This window comes from Benincasa hispida, chromosome 10 (genome assembly GCF_027475165.1).
Source record: "Benincasa hispida cultivar pf3 chromosome 10, pf3_genome.v1.1, whole genome shotgun sequence".
Classification (NCBI taxonomy): Eukaryota; Viridiplantae; Streptophyta; class Magnoliopsida; order Cucurbitales; family Cucurbitaceae; genus Benincasa; species Benincasa hispida.
The window spans coordinates 58,013,977-58,030,816 of NC_143487.1; the positions used below are offsets into that span (position 1 = coordinate 58,013,977).

At 35.0% G+C, this 16,840-nt stretch overlaps 1 long non-coding RNA gene across 3 annotated transcripts; it reads right to left on the minus strand.

Annotated features, from left to right (window-relative positions):
- Window positions 1–10,640: 10,640 nt before the first annotated feature.
- LOC120087960 (uncharacterized) lies at window positions 10,641–16,480 on the minus strand. Of its 3 annotated transcripts, none has more exons than XR_016524003.1 (5): window positions 16,295–16,480; window positions 14,804–14,918; window positions 14,005–14,452; window positions 13,768–13,813; window positions 10,641–11,255 (listed from the first exon to the last, which is right to left on the minus strand). It is a non-coding gene; the product is annotated as an uncharacterized LOC120087960 (long non-coding RNA). The 3 variants fall into 3 exon arrangements; XR_016524002.1 differs by lacking the exons at window positions 10,641–11,255; window positions 16,295–16,480 and adding exons at window positions 11,901–12,181; window positions 16,058–16,264; XR_005484742.2 differs by lacking the exon at window positions 10,641–11,255 and adding an exon at window positions 11,902–12,181.
- Window positions 16,481–16,840: the final 360 nt, after the last annotated feature.

The following is a 16,840-nucleotide window of genomic DNA, read 5'->3' on the forward strand; positions in this document are numbered from 1 at the left end:
TATCTAACGCCTTGTTTCTGGTGTCAAAATGACCGTAAAGTCGGGGTTTCAATTCTTCATATATATAGTTTTTAAAATGAAGCTTTACGATAATGGTTATATAAATTCTTATTTGAAAGGAGAATTTTATTTATTTATTTGATTTGGTCAGTTTACCAGGTTTTAGCTGGGGTAGGCCTGGATTGTCAACGAGGTGGGGCGGGGAGGGGTTCTTAGTCCTTGTCCCTAATGGAGGAATTTACCCCTACTTCCGTCGTGAGGACGGGGGTGGGGATTCCCGAAAACGGGCCTCTACAGGGACTCATTCCTCGTTTCTCCATTTCTTTCATGGAGACTTAAATTTTTTTTCCCTAAAATTATCTTTGGGAAATCGTCAGAAATAAAGTTTTTATCTAACAAAATTAGTATCTTTTTTGAAAACTCGTAAAATGGTTTTTTTCGGTCCATTTTGGACGAGATCGACCATAAGATTTTAGTTAAAAGATCAACTTTTTCAACTTATATTGTTTGAGGTTTTCTTGGTACATTATACATCAAGATTATGTGACTCAGTGTTAATCTCGGCAAAATAATATCAAGATTTTATATTTTTTTAGCTTTCTTGGTGAACTCTCAACACAAAATTCATATATTTGAGCTTTTTTAGGTGAGATCTTGGACAGAATTAACACTGAGATTCTATATATATTCGAAATCTTACCCAATTTTTCGAAAAATTGATCTTACCCAATTTTTCATATATTTGAGCTTTCTTAGGTAGAATCTTGGGCTTGGACACTTTAGTTGAGCTTAGATTGGATAAATGAAAAACTAAGCTAAATGCAAAAATCTAAAATACCTAATATATATATATATATATATATATTAAAAATCTAATCGGGGCGAGGTAGGGATACCCTCCCATCCCCAGTTTTATCAAAGTTACTTGCGGAACATCTGAAAGAAAATTATGCTCTAATGTTGGGAACACCAATTAATTTGCACATCAAAACTGTGTTATTATTCATAATTTGTTAAATTTATGTATGAGAAAATACAATCCACGATGAAAAGAGAAACAATAGCAACTCACTTTAGCTACAAACCAGCTAAGTGGTAACATAATTTGGAATCAAATAAAATATCCCTAAAGAACAAGAATTATTCTAACTGAATACAAGAAAAAACTTTTCATTCCCTCCTTTAAACTAAATGCTCTGAATCAATTAGTTTTTATCTAAAATTTCACATACTCGTCGCAACCATCTGCCTTTGAGTTTTGAACCAATTCAACAACATCGTCTTCAGCAAGATTTCTTAAAAAATGAATTCTCACATCAATATGCTTGCTCCGGCCATGCACAATGAGATTTTTTTATACAGTTTGATGGTTGTTATATTGTTACACAGTATGGTAATGCAACTTTCATCAGAGAAACTCATCTCTTCAAAATTCTCTTCATCTAAACTCCTTGATAAGCACACATCGCAGTAGCTACAAATTTTGCTTCGATGGTAGATAAAGTCACAATAGACATCATCACGAAACAACACCTTGAAGGAATTCTTAAACAAGAGTATCCATGAACACATTCAGATCTTTCCTATTTCATTTTGACCGAATTACCACACACATTCTAACAAACAAATATGCTTTGACAAATAACTAAAATTGATCTTCCCACTATCACACGATTCAGGAGAAATATCCAGTCAATTATCACATAACCGACTAACTAATTAATAAATAAATATAATCATATTATATTCTTAACCAATAGTTTGATATCATATATCTACTATAGTAATTTCTCCTCTACTTGATATAAATCATATTTATATCCAATTTCTTCCAAAATAATGTATCTCATACATTTAGTCAATTATATCATATATAATTAATCAGTTCAATTATATCATATATAATCGAACTGCTTCTTGTCAATTTGAACATTTCAAACTGACCCAAAAACTAATTCTCGACTTTATCCAAGCTACCAAAGGGACCTTATGAACCTGTGGTTCGAAGCTCCAACGGTACATGAATAGCTGACTAAACTCTTTAGCCACGAGATCCACCATCCGTGAACTGCCAGACATTCTACTAAAGACCAACAGTTGAACTCTTCTTACCACATATATATTTCTGTGTCATCGGATATAACCAATCATGAGTACGATGACCCTTCACAGATACTCGTAAGTACAGCTGGTCCAATTTACCGTTTTGCCCCTGTAGTTACATCTCATTCCTTAAGTACCACTGATTCCTCTAATGAACAATACAACATAGTCCAACTATGTGTGAACACCTCTCGGACTAAGAGAAGGTGTGTGGCGCCACATCGTTTAAGCCCTAGAATCAGCCCTTAAGGAAGCTATTTATCTACTTGCCCCTACTTCGGGGAAGGAGTGACTTCCATCTTGTGTAGCTGAGTTCTCAGCTCCCAATTCAGACGAATCCCCAAAGTGGTAGGTGTGAGTCGACGACCTGGCCACTCGCACCCATACAAATCAAAGGATTGCCCTCAATGGTAAGAGTTCTCAACTCACTTAGGATTGAGGTCATGTTACCTATGGTCATCCTAGTGAAGTGAAGTCTCTGTCATGAACGATGTTATATAACAAGACGTTAACACTTCGTGGTCAGGTCTTATACAAACTCTTTGTATAGGATGCCTATGCTCGCATGTCCCCTACATGAATGATCAGGATCATACCATTTGTGACAAGTCACAACACTTGTGACCATTCCACAAAGCCGGCCGCATCCGTAGCATTACCAGGATAAGGTTTCTCTCCTATATCCATATACTACAGACCATTTTAATTATCACTTAAGACATGATCCACTTATATGTCACCACATACATGCTTAAGTTACATACAGATAACCAGGGATTTTATGTTTATTGGTTTGTGGTAAAGTAAATAAAACAAACAACTGCGCAAAATCAAGAAGTGAAGTAAAATATCATATATTATACATCACAAATGTTCGTACAAACTGTTTAAAAACTACAGGACACGAGACTTTAGGGCATCAACCCTAACACACCTGAACTCATTAAGAATACATACCCAAATGTACTTTTTCGATCTTACATATCTCCAACATAATCACCATTTGTATATGCCAACAATTTACCATTTATTTTCTTGTAATGAATTTCATAATTCATGGTCCCTTTTAAGTATCGAAGCATTCTTTTGGCTGCTTGTAGATGAACTTCTATTTGTTTCACTATATACCTACTTATAAGACATGTAGCAAATATCATGTTGGGTCTAGTGGCTCGTGATGAAGCTTCAAGGCATGGAGATTCGCATTACTTCGAGGAAGAAGAAGACCAAGAGTTAGTCAGATCGTGTAAACGATGGGGGTAAACGATAGTTGAGTATGGGATACTCATTGCAAGGTAGATGCACACGCACTAAACGACCATGTAGGTCAGCATGCTTCATCGCATAGTCATTGACTACACGATCACTCAGTAAATATTACTCAACTCTTGTTTCGATCGTCTAGACAATCCTGCTTCATTGCATAGTAGTCGTCTACACGATCATTTAGACTTGCGTGTAAACTTTGGTGTGCTGCACGATCGAGTGGCCTTCATGCTTCATCGCATAGTCAAAGGTACTCAATCGTTGCTACACGATTGTGGTTACTCACCCATTTTACTAAATGATCATGAAGAAGACTTTGCCCGGATGGTTTAAGACCTGGTTCGCTTGTAGAACCATTTTGCTCGATGGTTTAAATGTAATAGATAGTTTTATTTCCAATTTTTTGAGGCTAATCATCCCGGTCCATTAATTTTGTGAATGTACATAAGATGTATGTTTTATTATATGTCATATAGTATGCCATATAGTTGAAATCCCACCATAGGTTATGCATTGGTCATGCATTATCTCTATATTGTAAAAGTTATGATATAGTAGTTTGCATGATTAAATTACTTAAGGGCATGCTCATGCATCATATAATATAAGAGTTATATTTAGGCATGCATTAAGCATATTCATGCACCATCTTTATATTATAAATGTTATAGTATAAGGGTGTATGAAAGCATGTATGCTTAGTACATTACCAAGTATATAAGAGTTATATATAGTAATGAATGGGCATTGCATGAAGCATGACACATAGTTAAATTTATAAGAGTTATAACTACCTAGTTTTTCTTAGCAATGTGGATGATTTTGGTTGTTTCTTTTATAAGAGTTATAATGGAAATTAGAATTAAAATCAACAAGAAAGACATGCATGCGAACTTAGGCTTGAATCATGTTTTAAAAGAGTTTTAAAAATTAGATGGAGATAGACCTAAGATTGCGGTTCTAATGAGATTAGAAACCTCACGTTTAATATTTCAATCAGTTTGATAGGATTAAATTGACTAATAAGAGATTACATATGTACCATATCTATCGATAAAGGACCTTTTATCTAAGGCGGGTTCTGTCTAGGCTGGGGTACTTAAGTTGACGGAAACGGAAGATCCCTTTCTGGGGACCTATTTGGAAAGGTAAATTAGATAGATTTGAAGCATGCATGTAAATTTGATGATAGTTCGTTAAAGAGTTTAATAAAACTTGATTTGAACTTGTTTAATGATCAAAGACAAGAGTTGTTTTTTAGAAAATTAAACTCACACTTAGATAAAATCAATAGCCGGGTTGTCTAAGTTAATGAATTCCTAGGTAGAACATTCAGTGGGAGGTACTTGAGGTATATGATACTTCACTTAAACCTCTTCATTTTTCTCCCTAATGTTCACACCATAAGATCTTTCCTCGACCTCGAGGTACCCTGGGAGTATCCCCCTAAAGGATGGTGTTTGGGTAGGTCAATACCAAGATGAATGGAGAGAATATTTATAGTAAGTGGGAGCAGGACGTGTGACAACATATCCCACGGTCTCTCTCATTAGGTTGGATTATGTTTCTGTGCATCGCCTCGAGGTACCCTAGGAGTGTCCCCCTAAAGGGTGATAGTTTTGCACGACTCTTTATCTGATCTCCTATATAAGATAAGGTTGCTTTAGTCTCTTATCCTAATCTACTTTTTCCCTACGGTGGGCGCATTAGGGCAGGACTCTAGTGCCTAAAATGAGGGGTACACTTACGTAGAATCGTTAATGGTTAACAGTTTTGGACTGAAAAATGGTGACTGTTAGAGTTAGTTACAAGAGTTGTTTCTATCTACTGGTTGAGAATGTCTCATCCCATTGAAGGGGCATTTGATCACCCTACCGGTGACTTTTGTCCTGCCTCACTGGAGCATCATTACAAAATAGATGTCATTTCACTTAGGGTACATAGGAACTATTTTTCTAAAACTAAAATTGGTGTTAAAAATGGTAATGCATAGACTTATTAAGTTTGTCCATATTTCTCAGTAATGATAAAATGGCTACAACCACATTAGCTCTTTTAAGTGTCGACAAATTGACTGGTGAAAATTACGCTAGTTGAAAAACCACGATAAATACTATTTTGATCATCGATGACCTGAGGTTCGTCCTTATGGAGGAATGTTCTCCTATTCCAACTCAAACTGCTACTCGAAATGTTCGAAAGGCATGTGAGAGATGGAAATGGGCAAACGAAAAGGCTCGAGCTTATATCTTGGCCAATCTAAACGACGTTTTAGCCAAAAAGCATGAGCCTATGGTCTCGATGCGTGAGATCATGGAGTCCCTACGGGGAATGTTCGGAAAACCGTCTAGACAACTCAAGCATGAAGCTCTAAAATGCATTTTCAACTTTAAAAAGGAGAAAGGTACATCTGTTCATGAACACGTTCTGAATATTATGGTCCACTTCAATGTGGCGAAGATGAATGCATCTTGCATCGATGAGGGCAGCCAGGTTAGTATCATTTTGCACTTGTTTCCAGATAGCTTCTTGCACTTTTTCAGCAATGCTGTGCTGAACAAAGTTGACTATACCCATACAACTCTCCTCAATGAGTTGCAGACATTCCAGTCCTTGTTGAAAAGTAAGGAGAAAAAGGTATGTGAGGCAAATGTTGCTTCATCTTCAAAGAAGTTCCATCGGAGTTCAACCTTAGGGACTAAGTTTACACCTTATACTTCTAACACTTCTAAGTGGAAGAAGAAGAAGGGTGGTAAGGGGAAGGGGAAGACACCTGCTAACCCACAACCTGTCGCACAGTGGGGTAGCTGACCAACGCTAGTTGAAAAAGGAAAATGTTTCCATTGCAACCAGGATGAGCACTGGAAGTGAAACTGTCCTTGCTGGTTGAAGGAGAAGAAGAAGGCTAAGGCCAAGGCAAAACAAGGTAAATATGATTTACTAGTTTTGGAAGCCTGTTTAGTGATGAATGATGATTCTGCCTGGATTATTAACTCTAGGGCCACTAATCATGTTTGTTCTTCTTTTCAGGGGATTAGATCCTGGCGGTAGCTTGAGGCCGGTGAGATGATATGTGAGTAGGCACCGGGTATGTCGTCTCAACTGTGGCAGTGGGAGGGCTCCAGTTGACTTTATAGAATAAATTTATCATTTTGAATGATGTGTATGTTGTTCCCAAGTTAGAACTTAATTTCTGTAAAGAGTCTGATTAAATGTAAATATACTCTCAACTTTTTGGTGAATAAAGTGTTTATTCTAAAAGATGGTATTGAGATTTGTTCAACAAAACTGGAAAACAATTTGTATGTGCTAAGGCCGTTAGCAACAAATTCCTTCCATAACATAAAGATGTTTAAGACTGTCGTAACTCAAAATAAACGACTTAAGGTTTCTCCTAAGAAAAATGCAAAACTTTGGCACCTTCTATTAGGGCACACCAATCTCAATAGGATTGACATGTTGGTGAAGAATGGACTTCTAAGCGAGTTAGAGGAAAATTCTTTACCTGTGTGTGAGTCATGCCTTGAAGGCAAGATGACTAAAAGACCTTTTACTGGAAATGGTTATCGAGCCAAAGAGCCTCTAGAGTTAGTGCATTCAAACTTTTGTGGTCCAATGAATGTGCGAGTCAGAGGAGGCTACGAGTATTTCATCACTTTTACTAACGATTACTCACGGTATGTGTATGTTTATTTGAGGCAACGGAAGTCCGAATCCTTTGAAAAGTTCAAAGAGTTCAAGGGCTAAGTTAAAAACGCATTGGATAGATGGATTGAAACACTTCGATCAGATCGGGGTGGAGAGTTTTTAGATTCTGAGTTCCAGAACTATATGATAGAAAATGGAATCGTTTCCCAACTCTCAGCACCTGGTACACCTCAGCAGAATGGTGTATCGGAGAGGAGAAACAGAACCGTGTTAGACATGGTTCAGTCAATGATGAGTTACGCTTCCTTACTGAACTCATTTTAGGGTTTTGCAGTGGAGACTGTAGCTTATATCTGTTGGGGTTTGTGCCCTAAAGTCTCGTGTCCAGTAGTTTGTTAACAACTTTGTACGAACAGTTATGATGTATAATAAAAATGATATTTACTTCACTCCTTGACTTTGCACATTTAGATGTGTTTTATTTTACCACAAACCAATAAACTTAATATCCCTGGTTATCTATATGTAACTTAAGCATGTATGTGGTGACATACAAGTAGATTATGTCTTGAGTGATAACTAAAATGGTCTGTAGTATATGGATACAGGAGGGAAACTTTATCCTGGTAATGCTACAGATACGGTCCGCTTTGTGGAATGGTCACAAATGTTTTGACTTGTCATGGATGGTCTGATCCTGATGCGTCATATACAAAGAGTTTGTATAAGATTTGACCTCGAAATGTTAATGTCTTGTCATATAACACCGTTCATGACCGAGACTTCACTTCACTAGGATGACCATAGGTAACATGACCTCAATCTTGAGTGAGTTGGGAACTTCTGCTATTGAGGGCGATCCTTTGATTTGCATGGGTGCGAGTGGCCAGAACGCCGACTTAAACCTACCATTTTGGGGATTTTTCTACTTTGGGAGCCGGGAACTCAACTTCACAAGATGGAGTTCACTCCTTCCCCAAAGTAGGGGTAAGTAGATAGATTGCTCTCTTAAGGGCTGATCCCGGGACTTGAACGATGTGGTGCCACACACCTTCTCATGGCCCGAGAGGTGTTCACACATATCAGGACTATGTTGTATTGTTCATTAGAGGGATCAGTGGTACTTAAGGAGGAAGATGTAATTACAGGGGAAAAATGGTAAATTGGCCTATTGTAATTACGTGAAGGGTCATCGTACTGATGATTGGTTATATCCAATGGACATAGAAATATATGTATGCCAAGAAGAGTTCAACTGTCGGTCTTTAGTGGAATATCTGGTAGTAAACGGATGGTGGATATCGTGACTAAAGAGTTTAGTCAGCTATTCACGTTCCGTTGGAGCTTCGAGCCATAGGTCTATAAGGTCCCCTTAGTAGCTTGGATACAAGTTGAGAATCAGTTTTTGGGTCAATTTGAAATGTTCAAATTGACAAGAGGAAGTTCGATTATATATGATATAATTGAACGAGTTAATTAAATATGATATAATTAACTTTATGTATGAGATACATTAATTTAGAGGAAATTGGATATAAATATGATTTATATTTAGTAGAGGAAAATATTATAATTAATATGTGATGTAATAATATGAGGTATTTTATTCACTGTTGTCTATGAAATATGAGATATTTTAGATGCATTTACCACAAACCAATAAACTAAGATCCCTGGTTGTCGTTGTAACTTAAGCATGTATGTTGAGACATACAAGTGGTTCATGTCTTAAGTGATAACCTAAATGGTCTGCAGTATATGGATAAAGGAGGGAAACCTTATCTTGGTGACATTACAGATACAACCTGTTTTATAGATGTTACAAGTGTTGTAAAGTGCTATAAATGGTATGATCTTGATCATTCATGTGGAGACATGCAAGCGAGGGTGTCCTATACAAAGGAGTTTGTATAAGACCAGACCATGAAGTGTTTAATCTCGTTATATAATGCCGTTCATGACAGAGACTTTCATTTCATTAGGATGACCATAGGTAACATGACCTTAATCGTGAATAAGTTGGGAACTCCTACCTATGACGACAGTCCTTTGATTTGTATGGATGCGAGTGGCCAGATTGCCAACTCAAACCTACCACTTTGGGGATTTGTCTGATTGAGAGCTGGGAATTCAGCTACACAAGATGGAATTCACTCCTTCTTCGAAGCAGGGGTAAGTAGATAGATTGCCCCCTTAAGGAATTGAACGATGTGGCGCCACACACATTCTCATGGCCCGAGAGGTGTTCACTCATAATAGGACTATAATGTATTGTTCATTAGAGGAATCAATGGTACTTAAGGAGTTAGATGTAACGATAGGGGCAAAACGATAAATTGACCCAACTGTACTTACGAGTGATATGTGAATAGTTGTCATACTGATGATTGATTATATCCAATGGATACAGAAATACATTTGTATTGAGAAGAGTGCAACTGTCGGTCTTTAGTGGAGTGCTCGACAGTTAACGGATGATGGATCTCGTGATTAAAGAGTTTAGTCAGCTATTCACCTACCGTTGGAACTTCAAGCTACAAGTACATAACATTCATTTTAGTGTTACTTCCTAATTTTTACTGAATGTCAAAAATCTTCGTTGAGCTCACTAGACAATGATTGATCCCACACATATAATTAGAACAACCGCAATCAAGAAATCATGTATATTCTCTTTGGACTCCATGCATTTTCACATGAGACATCAAAAGCATTTCTTCTTCCTCATCAAGTTCAACATAGTTTGTTTCTTTATTTTCAAGAAAATTCATATTGGAAGTTAATGCGTTTAAATTGTGATGTGTTATGGTGCGAGTTTGCGGTGATGTGTGTTATGCTGTGATCATGCAAGTTTTCCTAACAAGGCCTAAGTATAAGCCTCCTCAGGTTTCCTGGTAAGTCCAGGGTCGAACACAGGGACTACTAAGTAAATATACGACAGACTCTTCGATTCTATTGCGGTGATAAACAAATGAAGTGGATAGTGTTGAGTGAGATTTTTCCTATGCGACAGAGTTGAATGCAAAGTTGATGAAAGTGTGGAGTTACAATGAGTAAGCGATGAAGGGGTTGAGAAGGGGTTTAACTAACATTTCTTAAGATTGTGCACAAGTTATGCGATCATGCTACACACAAATATGAGTACTACATTTCTCAATGCAGAAGACCATTATTCCTATTTCTAGGACGCATGCGATATGTATACGAAATAGTCGATAGGACTTATTTCTAAGCCTCTACTCTTGTCTATGCGATGATGAATGATGCACACATAAAATAAGGTGACGACATACAATCATTCCTATTTCTACGATGCATGTGATGTGTAGATAACAATAAAGCTTATGTCTAAGTCTCTATTTCTTGCTTATGCGATTCTAATCCGACTCTCTCAAGCCTTGATTCTAATCTGACTCTTTCAAGCCTAGATTCTATCTTTAGACTACTCTCTCAAGTATGTTCAAATGATGAATGATGCATGCATAAGACAAGATGATCGCATAAAATGTAAATCTTATGTCATGCTAGCTAAGTACTTCTCAACCCATTCAAATATTTAGCTACTCATGCGTGATATGGAGAGATTGAACATAGATTGAAATGAGATTTTCATTTTCTGTAAATAAAGTACTGAATACAAAATATCAAATGGATTTGAGAGATAAGAAGCCCGGTAAGCAATGTCTTGCTTCCCGTGGCCTTTTACACTGCTCTTTTTCACTCCAACTCTATTCTAGATGTGTATTCTTACTCTCGCAAGTGTTGGCCCTCTCTCCCTTGTAATGCTTTTCGGAAGTTTCTTGATCTATCTGGGAATGATCTCTCGGCTTCCTCGTCTTCTTGCTCTTCTCCATCCTCCAAGTATATGTATGAGTATGTGCGTGAACAGACTAACTGATTCTCTGACTCCTAACTTGTTAACCCCTTTTACACTGGTGGCCTTTGGTATTTATAGATTTCAAGGTGAAGCAGCCTTTCTTGCTAATGATTGCAATGCATTAATTCCCTTGTTCTGATGCGCCGATTAATGGTCACTGAAAGTTGAGTGTACTTTCTACAGTGTGGCTTTTAACGGCTTGTCAACTAAATTCGGAATCGACCGTCATCAGCTTTCTGTCCCATCATGATTTATTATGTGTCACCTTGATGCGTAGTTTTTATGCGGCCACCTTTTTAAGAAGCTTCTCACGATCGCATGTCTTGCAATCACAATCTTCAAGCGCGCTGACACTTTGTTCCTTTGGATCATAATTTCACGTGTGCCATTGCATTGTTCCCGCACAAAATAAGTAAATTAACTGCTTTTATGCGATGGGCGCTTGCGATCACAATTCCTTTTAGTTTAGCGCTTTCGGACATGATATTTCTTATTTTACCATCGCATTCTCTCATTGTTTTACTTATTTGAGCTGTAATAACTTGTATTTCTATCAGTTATTAGAAGTGTCTAAGTTTTTGGCATCGATAACACTACACATTTGCTTTGCTAAAATTTCTCCGACTTCTTCCTCTTCCTCTATAGTTACCACTATCATGACCTCTTCCTTCGTCATTTGTCACTTTCAAGGCTTGCTCCTCTCATGTAATAACCCACACAACCATTAAAAGTATTTTTGTAATTTTATAATATTGTTATGCTTTTGCTAATTTAGATAAACTAGTGTAATAAATTATTTAAATTTAGTTTAAAATCCTTTGGAAAATTAAGTTTAGATAATTGAGAACTATTAAGCTGAATTTATACAATTCTTGTTCAAAGTCGATTTTAATACTTTTTTTGTATATCATTATTATAATACTCAAAATTCACACAAAATATTATTAACTTAGTTCTATTTATATTTATCTATTTGAACGCAGAAGGGAAGAATGAGTAAAAGTAGAAGATTAATTAACTTGGTAAGAATGTGATATCAATTAAGTTGATGTATGGTCTTATTATTTATAATTTTTGTACTTTGTAATTTTTGTCATAAGCTTTTAGTTAAATTATTAAGAATTTAAAACAAGATAATTAGAGATTTAAGAATATAAGAGTTTGAATTAATTCGTTTGTACTTGCTTAAAGAGATTACAACGGAAATAGGAAGAATCTTAGTCAAAACTCAAGTTGACTTCAATCATAGTATAGTTTTTCCTTAACCCAACCTTTTGAGCTTCCACCCTAGATTAAATAAGAGTTAAGGTGGTGAATTGAGGAGTAAAAAACTTGATTGGAAGATCACATAGTCATGCATGCATGGAGGAGGGAGAAAAATAGGTTTGTCCATTTTCCAAAAGTATTGTCTATTAGGTTTATCCCAAGAAAAAAAAGCCTAAAAAAATATGAAAATTTGCTCTGTAACTCTTATTCTAATGTCGTAAATCACAGTTCTTAGATAGAATAATGAGATTTAAAATTTGTTTCGATAAGTGTTCTTGGAGATTGTTCAACAGTAGTATCAAATTGATAAGAAACGATCACTTTTCAATCTAGTTTTGTAGTAAATCTTCCTATTAATTTTTATAGATCCCAAACATATTCATATCCTCTTTTCTATATATTCCAACACTATTTCAAGCTCTTTAGATATCTAAAGTTTTCTCCATTCATCTTTACAGTAGAGATGAAAACACATCTAATGTTAAAGACAATTATCTCCCGCTTTTAATTTTCCTAGAAATTGTTCTTAGCAAACCTAGATATTTTTTTAGTACTATTTAGATCTTAAAACGTTGATTTTAGGTCCGAAAATTACAATGAAAAATGGTTCATAACAATCTCTATAACTAATCTAAAATTTTATCGGTTTATGCAATCGTTCTAGTTTTAGCTTAAAATTAAAATGCGTTTGCTATGAAACTTTGAAATCATGATCAATATCTTAAAGTTAGCCAAAAAGTATATTTAAGACATTAAAAATAATTTTTATGATTTATTTTGCATAAGGCTTAAATTTGGAAGAAAAAAAACACCATTATTCGGGTTTTCAAGTTCTTTTATAACTAATCTTAAAATTTACAAATAATTTTTATGAACTTTTTTGGTATAAGTTAGGATAAGATCACTAAAAGGATTAAGTTATGAGATTTATATAATAATTTTATTAATAATGATAACTATGATAATTAATATGCAGTTTAGGTTAGCTAGATAAATTGGTGTACTTAGCTAGCTAATGAGCTTCCTTTAAGAAACTAAATTTAATTTGTTAAAACCTAATTTAAATCATGCTAAATGTTATATAAGAATATTTTAAAGGATTTAGATTTCAAGTTTGAGGTAAGTGAATTCTATCATAAATTACCAAATTGTGTGTTTTATTATTGTATTGTTCAATTGTATAGTTGAATGATTACTCATAAGTAGTTTCCACCATATGTTGCTTATTAAATATTTTATAATATATATGTGATTGATAGTTTATTGTTGTGTTTGACTTCTATAAATAATTATCCATTGAATTGTGATATGTTGAATATTTGAATTTGATTATTGATTATGATCGATCTCTATTATATTTCTTTTATATGGTTTGATTGAATATTGTAAATTTATGACCTTTAATGAATGTTTGGGAAAGAACATTACATTGTGTAAATTTTTCATGATTTTGATGTTGATTGGTAATACATGTTTAGGTTAAACATACCATAATTGTGTGTGCCACATTGCATTGAAGTCTAGTTAGTAGTCTTATGTGTCGTGGAATTAAGTAAGAATATGTTATGCATGAAATACTTGTAAGAGAAATGAGCTAAAAATTTTACCTGTAATCAGCTCAAGGTCCAGCTAAAGCTACTTCAACGAGCTCATCTTTAAAACAAATCCGAAATATCAGTCAGAAGAATTAGCTGAAACAAACTAACTACTTCTGTAAACAGAATTCTATGTGTATGAATACTGAAATATTACTAAATACAAAATATACTGAAAAATATGAGTGATTAGTTGAGAGAAAATATCTGTAATACAACTTAGAAGCTTTAATAAAGAATTTCTCATACCTTTGAAAGTGGACGTAGGTCTATTAGCCGAACCACTATAACCATTGATATTCTTCTCCTCTATTCTTTTCTTATGATCCATTCCATGCTTCGATTTATGTTTCTTTGCTCTCAAATCTACATAGGACATCAAGGAGGTTAGAGAGAAAAATAAGAACCCTAGCTTGATGAAGTTTCTCAACTGACACAAAAGAGGAAGACAAAAGATTTTTTTTTTTTCTTTCACTCATCTTTTTCTCTTTAAGTCCGCGACATGTCACAATATGCTTCACACATGGCAACATCAATTCTGTTTTGGGCCAGGGAGGAAATTTGTTTAATTGGGTTTATTTTAATCCTCAACAATTAAGCTAAAAGGCCCATTTCGCTTGCAACAACTGGTATCAGAGTTAAACCTCCTAAAAAATTCCAAGAAAGCTTCAAGAAAGTCCAAGGAAACTCCAAGAACCTGTCAAAAACACCAAGAAAGTCAAAAATGGTAGTAGCTCGGTATGAGGTGGAAAAATTCACAGGAAATGGAAATTTTCAACTATGGATGAAGAAAATTCAAGCTTTTCTAGCTTCACAGAAGGAATTAAGGGCTCTTAATGATCCTAAATCTTTTCCAAAACTCTAACTGAATTAGAAAGACAGGATATGGAGCAAGTGACTCATGGAGCATTGATTTTGAATATTTCAGACAGTGTGCTAAGACAGGTCATCAACGAGTACACAATCTATGAGGTATGGGAGAAGCTGAAGAAACTCTATATGAAGAAGAATGTGTCTAACAAGCTATATGTGAGGGAGAAATTGTTACCTTAAAAATGAGTTCTTCAAAGTCCTTAGATGCAAATCTTGATGAGTTCAAGAAACTCACAAATGAGTTTGATCAAACCGGGGACAAGTTGGGAGAAGACAATGAGGCTGCAATCCTGATAAACTCTCTACATGAGTGTTATAAATATGTGAAGGCAACAATAAAAATAACAAAGAAGTCTATCTTCTACTATATGTAGATGATATATTATTGGCAGGAAGTAACATGGGTGAAAATGAAGTTAAAGCTCAAATGAGCAAGGAATTTAATATGAAAAACCTAGAGGCTACAAGAAAAATTCTTGGGATGAAGATCTAGAGAAACAGAAATAAGGGAGATTTGTTCTTATGTCAGTTAAACTATGCATCTAAAGTAATAAAGAGGTTCAACATGGCAAATGCCAAGGATGTTAGCACCCTCTAGCTCAACATTTTAAACTATTTGCCAAAAACTCTCCATCTACTGAAGAATAGAAAATAGTAATGGAGAGAATTCCCTATCCAAGTGCCACAAGTAGCCTAATGTACTTGATGGTATGCACAAGACCTGATTTTGCTCATTGTTCCAACTGTGAGTAGGAATATGGGAAATCTAGGGAAGGCACATTGAGAGGCAATAAAGTGGGTATTTAGATACCTAGTGGGCACTCAAAAGAAGAGTCTTTTATATAGACACCCTAATTCAACTAACATAAGTCTAATAGGCTACTCTGACTCAAACTTTGCTGATGATTTAGACAAAAGAAAGTCACTCACAGAGTATTTCTTTCAATTTGGAGGGAATACTATCAGTTGAAAATATGACCTACAATCTATTATGGCTTTATCTTCCACAGAAGCAGAATTTATTACTTTAACAGAAGCTGTAAAAGAAGATAAATGGCTATGAGGACTATTATCATATTTTGGTTTCAATAAGAAGACAGTAAGCACTAAATGTGACAATCAGAGTGCTATTTGCCTAACTAAAAAGCCTAAGTTTCATGACAGAACCAAACATGTAGAAATACGTTTACACTTTATTAGAGATGGAGTAGAGAAATGCGAAATCAAAATTGAAAAGGTGAAGATAGAAGAAAAATTATCTGATTTTCTGACTAAAATCGTGCCTCAGTCTAAACTTGAATACTGTCTAGATATACTAAAAGTAGTAGATCGTCCAGCTGAAGAATGAAGCTATAAGAACAAATTAAAGGTATGAAAAGTTTTTAGCTGAAGGTGGAGATTTGTAAGAGAAATGAGCCAAAAAAATTACTTGTAATCAACTCAAGATCCAGCTGAAGCTACTTCAACCAGCTCACCTCTCAAACAAATCAGAAATATCAGTTAGAAGAGTAAGCTCAAACAAACTAACTAATTCTGTAAACAGAACTCTCTGTGTATAAATACTGAAATATTACTAAATAAAAAATAAACTAAAAAATATGAGTGGTTAGTTGAGAGAAAAGATCTGTAATACAATTTATAAGCTTTAATAAAGATTTTTCCATACCTTTGAAAGTGGATGTAGGTCTATTAGACCGAACCACTATAACCATTGTGTTGATCTTATTCTCCTCTATTCTTTTCTTATGATGCATGCTTTAATTTATGTTTCTTTGTTCTCAAATCTACATAGAACATCAAGGAGGTTAGAGAAAAAAATAAGAACCCTAGCTTGAAGAGTTTCTCGTTTGAAATAAAAAAGGAAGACAAAAGAATTTTTTTTTCTTTTACTCATCTTTTTCTTTTTAAATCTACGACATGGCACAATGTGCTTCACACATGGCAACATCAATTCTGTTTTGGGCCAGATAAGGAAGGAAATTTATTCAATCGGGCTTCTTTTAATCATTAACAATTAAGCTAAAAGGCCCATTTCACTTATAACAATACCCAAATTAAACAGTTATGTTATGTAGCAAGATGCATGATATGATAAGTATGGTTTCTTCTAATGACTGGGCCTAAAAACTAGTTCAAGTTAGTGGTATTTATAAGGGGCAATTACCATGTAAATATTACATGCAGAATTGATCGTTATGGTATGGGGTATTTC